This window comes from Crocodylus siamensis, chromosome 2 (genome assembly GCF_052110815.1).
Source record: "Crocodylus siamensis isolate JL-2025a chromosome 2, ASM5211081v1, whole genome shotgun sequence".
NCBI lineage: Eukaryota > Metazoa > Chordata > Crocodylia > Crocodylidae > Crocodylus > Crocodylus siamensis.
This window is the reverse complement of record NC_143396.1, coordinates 145292980-145299867: the sequence shown is the minus strand read 5'-3', so window position 1 is coordinate 145299867 and position 6888 is coordinate 145292980. Positions and strand designations below refer to the sequence as shown.

The 6888-nt window shown below is 43.7% G+C and overlaps 1 protein-coding gene across 2 annotated transcripts in view; it reads left to right on the top strand.

Annotated features, from left to right (window-relative positions):
• The first annotated feature begins 2659 nt into the window (after positions 1 to 2659).
• SPARCL1 (SPARC like 1) overlaps positions 2660 to 6888 on the top strand; it is a 41032-nt gene continuing 36803 nt past the window's right edge. For both annotated transcript variants that reach the window (XM_090037041.1, XM_090037040.1), the window contains exon 1: positions 2660 to 2796. The gene's annotated coding sequence lies outside the window, so the exon portion shown is untranslated. The remainder of the gene's footprint in view (positions 2797 to 6888) is intronic.

Genomic DNA, 6888 nt, shown 5'->3' with positions numbered 1-6888 from the left:
CACCCTGTTTTACCTGAAAACAATGTTATACTTGTCATATAGTTTTCAAAATAACAATTTACCAATACTTATGTAATGTTAGATTCTTCTCACCCTTTCCAGGTGAAGTACTTTGTAAAAGTCAGTGCATCATATAGGTATACCAGAATAACAGAAAGGAGATATTCTAGCCAGATGACAAATAAAAACTGTTTCCACAGAAAACCTCTGTTGTTACAATTTTTATTGCTCAAAAGGTAACATGAGATGCATCTGAATTAGAAATAATGGAAGTATCTGAAAATCAAATGAAAATATCAGTTTAGTTGCATAGCAGAAGCTGTTTAAAAATGTTTTTGAAGTTCAGCAAAAGATGCATTTCAAAATTTACATCTGACATTTTTCCTCTTCTGTCTTGCAAAACTAAGCTCTCACTACTAAACAATTGCTCTACATGGGCAGATGAGGGAATGCTTGTGTTATAACAGATGAACAGTTTTTTCATAGTAGGTGACATCTCAGATAAGTTTCTCACAGATGAGAAGTAATGTTGAACTTCTTGGACCTTGGACTCCTGGTTTTAATCTTCATTAAAATTTAAAGTCATCATCTGTTTCACCCTCGCTACTTGTTCCCACTCGTACTGGGATCAATGTCTTTGCTTGCTTGTGCTTGTTCCCTCTCCTGCAACCAACTGGCTGCCCTGTTAACTTCTGTAAATGCACAGAAAATGCCAGCATGAACTAAGGAACTCTGGGACTTATAGTTCTTAAGGGATCATATCTCATAGGAAGGCATACTACTCTGTCTCTCAAACAAGAAGTCCTAGAGTTTCAATAAAGAAATATCGTTCCATGTAAGCCCTAGAGAGTGGCTGTGTCAGCAAAAACTCTGGGAAAGCCAGATTTCAATTTTTAAAAACTTTTAACTTACACTTTTAAAAAAGTTAAAGTTAATCCTTTTATTTGAAAAAGTTAATGTTAAAAGTTGACAGCTGTAAAATGTAACTAGTCAAAGTTAAAAGTTAACCATTTCTTTAACTTTTTAACTAATTAACTAGTTAATTCCCATGACTGTAAAAATGAGACACCTAATCCTACGGATTGCTTTTGAAAATGTTGGCCCTTGTTTTGCCTAATCGGTTTTCCTATCTCTTTATTAAATCATGCTCATCGCCATGGTATATGAACACAAGATGAAAAAAGAGATGGCTCTGTTTTCTTTGAACTCCTGAAACCATGAAGTAGAAAGGTAAGAGTTTATCTGTGAGCTCAATGCACCATAAGCAGCCATAAACTGGGAACAGTTCTCCCTAGGGGCCTCATCCTGCCAACACTAAAGTCACTGATTTCAGTAGGACTAAACTAAGTTCTCTAGGTCCCTAAGAAAGAAGTTACCTTTCCAACTCAGTTTATAGGGTAGGTATACACAGGCCTTTAAAATCAAATACTGGTGTCCAATGGAATAGTGGAATAACGAAGAGGATAATCACCTGCTTGTGTGCATGATCAGCCCACTGGTTAAATGAAAACTATGCCTATTTATCACTTGGGCAAAGTGCCAGATTGACATCTTTAGAGACAGAAGTCTTCCATTTATCTACAAAGTAAGTATAACAACATCAACAGAGCAAGCTTCTCCACAGTGCTCTGTGCCCAAAGTGCCTTAGCTATGATTTGGAGGGGCTCCCTTAGGCTTCAGATGTCACTTTAGTTTTAATACTCATTCAGTGCTTGACATGTGTTATGAGCTAGCCAGTGAGGGCATGAGTTATGGCAATGGCTTTTAAATGTAGGAGTTAAATCACAAACTCATTTCAAATTGCTCATCAGATAGCATCAACTAACTGTCATAGCTAATAATGTGGGATATACTGGAGAACTAGCTAGAAGCTGATCCAAAACCCACTGAAGTCAACAGAAAGTTTCTTATGATCTTCAGTGCAAATTAGATCAAGCTATTAAAAAGGCTGCAAATCACACTACCATTTCCTTTGCCTAATTCAGTAAGCCTAAAGAAGGCTGCTTGGAGATAGAAACATACTAGGTCCCTAGAGCTTCACAAAATGTCCTTAGAGAGTCAATTACCTGTAAAACAAAGAAACAGAAAGTTCTGTTTATGAGGTTTTAAACCAGAGTCCAATGTCAGATGAAAACTCACTACAATTCCTTTCTCTTCAGCTGAGTTATAACATAGTTATACCTCTGTGACTGAAAGTACAGCCTGGGACTTTTGTTAATCAAGTATCAATCCAAAGTGAATGTTCATAATCAAGATCTAAACACTTCAAAATTAGAGAAGACGAGCCAGAATTTTAGCTAGTGTAGACTGGTACACCTGCTTTGGCCTCAACAGAGTTACACTAATTTATGATAGGTGAAGATGTGGCCCAACGTTGGGAAACTTAACAGCCATAGGGGAATGTATACAATGACTCCTCCTGTCTCCTGTTAAAGCTAACTGTACATGACAGAAATGAATATCCCTTGAGTGCTGCAAAAAAATTGCAATAAAAAACTAACATGATTCTCGGGGGAAAAAAAAGAAAAATTCATGTAAAGTTCTGAATTCTCATCTAACACTTCAGACACTGACCAGTTGACAGAACAGCAGAATTTCAACTCCAGTTGGCTTCAATTACTTTCCAGACAAAGAAGCAGAGATAAAAGGGGAAGGGATTTAAGAGTTTCTCTTGGGTTTTTGTCAAAGTTGTATTTCCTGGCTCGTCCAGAGAGAAAGGGTTCAGCTGCAGTTTCCACTTCTGATGTTTTCTAATTCATGATAGAATAAATTCTGGACTCGGTCACAGAAACCAAGGTAAATTTTACTATATTTACTATGGTATCTTGTATGCATTGGTCTGTAGCTTTGTAAATAATGAGAGCGGGTGCCAGTAAGGTAGTAGCTTTGCTGGAAACAGTTCCAAACAGATTTCTCCAATATGTAGTTCTTTTTTTAAATTTGCACAAAAGAAAACACTAATATTGTATTCTGTTGTTCTTCCCCCCACCCCCTTCTTCCACTTTTGTTGGAGCATGCACAGTGCTCTCTCCAGTAAAATATTATTTTCTGAGATGTTTAAATAGAAGTGGCCTAATTCTGATCTCCCTTAGTCTGGATTTACAACTCTAACTTCCCAGGAATTGCTCCCAATTTTTCCCAATGCATATGAAAGCAGAGTTATTCTCAGTAACTACAGCTACATTCTGAACTGAGAATCATTTGGGGAAGGCTACAGGACATGAGACATGTTTCATAGAACAATGGAAATTAAAAGGAATTAACCAAATTGCAACGAAGACATTAGGTAAATGAAGTTATAGGGAATGGTTCATTAAGATATTGTCTGTACAGTTTTTCATGTATGCATAGCTTGTTCTATTATACAGTTACTGTCAAAAACCGAGGGTAACTATGGAAATGACTTAAAAGAACTAGTGAACTCTTTTGTTCTTTCCAATTAACTTGAGAATCCTCAACTGATTTTTTTTTACTTTTTTCATTTTGATATAGGACCACACTCCCTCTTTTCCCTTCATTTTACTTTTTCCACTTTCCTACATTTTTACAGATGTGCATACCCTGTGTTCTCATACAACAGAGAAGCTTAGGAAGAGAAAAGAATGAGGTCAGGGTTTAATATTTGTTGCTATCTGTTCAGCTCTCCCAGTTTCATGTGCTAGCATCTAAAATCCTCCACATTTTATTTCTTCCAATGGACAAAGACAAGCTTGCACTGAAAACACCAATGATAATCTCTTAGTCCAACCCTCTGTAGTCAGCTAATAAGATGTGTTGCAGAAAATGCTGCACCCTTCCCACCTGCAAGAAGCTAAATAAATATGTCACCTCTGGAAGCAGGCTGTAATCCACTGGCCCAGAGCCTGGGAACACTGAATAGTTATATTGACTCAAAGCAATGTGGCAGAATTAAGTTAATTCTCTCCCCTACCCCCAGCCTCCTCCTTTCACGGGAAAGTATGGGTTTTACTGATATTTCATTTAGCTGGTGTCAGACAATTAGGGGTCAATCCTCTTCCCATAGAAGTCAATGGCAAAATACCCACTGATCTTAATAAGTAGAACTGGGTCTTTATTAAACACTGAAAAAATAAGAACGAAGCAGCTTTCTGACAGTATCAAAAGTTTCTGGTTCATCATCAGAAACGTGGTGGGATGGGACCCAATGCATGACTGGGTGGTGAATATCAAGGGCTATAGGCTGTACAGGAGGGACAGGACAGGGAGGAAAGGCGGGGGTGTGGCACTCTACATTAAGGAGGAATACACATCCTCATCAAGTAGCAGAGAGTCAGAGGAGGGGCACACTGAAGTGCTCTGGGTTAGAATACAAGGCAGTCGAGGGGAAAGAGACTTACTACAGACCACCCAAACAAGGGGAACAGCTAGACCAGGAATTCTTAAGTCAGCTCATGGAGGTGGTTAGGTCAAAGGACGTGGTCATCATGGGTGATCTGCTGGGAAGAGCAATTAGCCAGGTCTGACCGCTTGCATAGGTTCCTAGCCAAAATGCAAGACCTCCATCTAACCCAGGAGGTGCACAGCTCCACCAGGGGAGATGCCTTGTTGGACCTGGTGCTGGCCATGGGTGACAACCTGGTGAGGGGGCTGCAAGTGCTCAACCACCTGGGTGATAGTGATCATCGCCTGCTGGAATTCACCATCCAGCCCAAGGTGGCAAAGGCTTACAGCAAGGCAGCAGCCCTAGATTTCAGGAGGACAGACTTCAATGAGCTAAGGAGAATAGTCAGGGAGGCACTGAGGTCCTGGAGGGGAGGAGAGCCAGGTGTCCAAGAAGAATGGTTGCTCCTTAAGAAGACTATCCTCCAAGCCCAAAGGGGGGTAATCCCAACACAGATCAAAGGGAGCAGGAGGGCACAAAAGCCCCCATGGCTCACCAATAGGATCCGAGAATGTCTCCTAGCTAAAAGGAGGCATACACCCAATGGAAGGGAGGGGCCATCACCAGGGAGGACTATACTGTGGTTGCTCAAGGATGCAGGGGGGCAGTAAGGGAGGCCAAGGCGGAGATAGAACTGGGACTAGCTTCCCGGATCAAGGACAACAAGAAGTCCTTTTTTGAATATGTAGGGGGCAAAAAGAAGGTACCAGGTAATGTGAGGCCCCTGCAAGACACTCTAGGAAATTTGGTCGTCACACCAGACGACAAAGCTAACCTATATAACGACTTCTTTGCCTCCATTTTCCTGAGCAGGGACTGGATCAGCCCTCCCACTGGGCCCCCCTCAGGCCCCAGGGGAGGTGCACTTAGGCCAAGGGTTAGTGAGGATCTAGTCAGGGAACTTCTGGAGGGACTGGATGTATTTAAATCAGCTCATCTGGACAGTCTTCACCCCAGAGTGCTGAGGGAATTAGCTGAGGTCATTGCGGGACCCCTGGCACAGCTTTATGAGCACTTGTGATGCTCTGGTGTGGTGCCAGAGGACTGGAAGAGGGCCAATATGGTTCCCATCTTCAAAAAAGGGAGAAGAAGGACCCAGGAAACTATAGGCCAGTTAGTCTTACCTTGATCCTGGGTAAGCTTTTTGAGAGAATTATTCTGGCATATTTCCATAAGGGGCCAGCAGGGGAGATTCTGCTTAGGGGCAACCAACACGGTTCATTAGAGGCAGGTCCTGTCAGACCAACCTGGTGGCCTTCTATGACCAGGTCACAAAATCCTTAGATGCAGGGGTAGCAGTGGATGTAGTCTTCCTGGACTTTCAGAAGGCCTTCGACACTGTCTCTCACCCCGTTCTCATTAAGAAACTGGGGGACTGTGGTGTCGACACCTACACAGTCAAATGGGTCGCCAACTGGCTGGAGGGCCGCGCTCAGAGAGTGGTGGTGGATGGGTCATTTTCGACCTGGAGGGATGTGGGAAGTGGGGTTCTGCAGGGCTCGGTCCTCGGGCCCTCACTGTTCAACATCTTCATCAGTGACTTGGATGAGGGGGTAAAAAGCACCCTGTTCAAATTTGCTGATGACACTAAGATGTGGGAGGGGGGATGTAGGTACATTAGAAGGGAGGAATAGGCTACAATCGGACCTAGATAGGTTATGGGGTAGGTGGATGTGATAGGATAGGATTCAACACTGACAAGTGCAAGGTGATACACCTGGGGAGGAAGAACCAGCACCATACCTAGTTTCATAGTTTCATAGTAGCTAGAGTCGGAAGGGACCTAGGAAGATCATCTAGTCCGACCCCCTGCCTTGGCAGGAAAGAGCACCTGGCAAGGTGCTCATCTAACTTCCTTTTAAAAATCCCTAGGCTAGGAGCCTGCACCACTTCCCCTGGAAGCCGGTTCCAGGCCCTAGCCACCCTGACTGTGAAGTAGCGCCTCCTAATATCTAATCTAAACCTACCCTCCGCCAGCTTGTGACCGTTATTCCTGGTCACTCCTGGCAGCGCACGGGGGAACAGGGACTCCCCCAATACCTGCTGATCCCCCCTGACCAGTTTGTAGCAGGCCACAAGGTCCCCCCTTAACCTTCTCTTGTGGAGGCTAAACAGGTTCAGGTCCCGTAGCCTCTCCTCATAAGGCTTGCCCTGCTGACCCCTGATCATACGAGTGGCCCTCCTCTGTACTCTTTCCATATCGTCCACGTCCCTCTTGAAGTGTGGCGCCCAGAACTGGACGCAGTACTCCAGCTGCGGCCTGACCAGTGCCGCATAGAGGGGGAGGATCACCTCCCTGGACCTGCTCGAGATGCATCTGTGGATGCATGACAGGGTACGGTTGGCCTTCTTGACTGCCTCCCCACACTGCTGGCCCATGTTCATCGTGGAGTCAATGACGACTCCAAGATCCTTTTCCGTCTCCGTGCTGGCAAGAGGGGAGTTCCCCAACCTGTAAGTGTGGTGCCGGTTCTTCCTCCCCATGT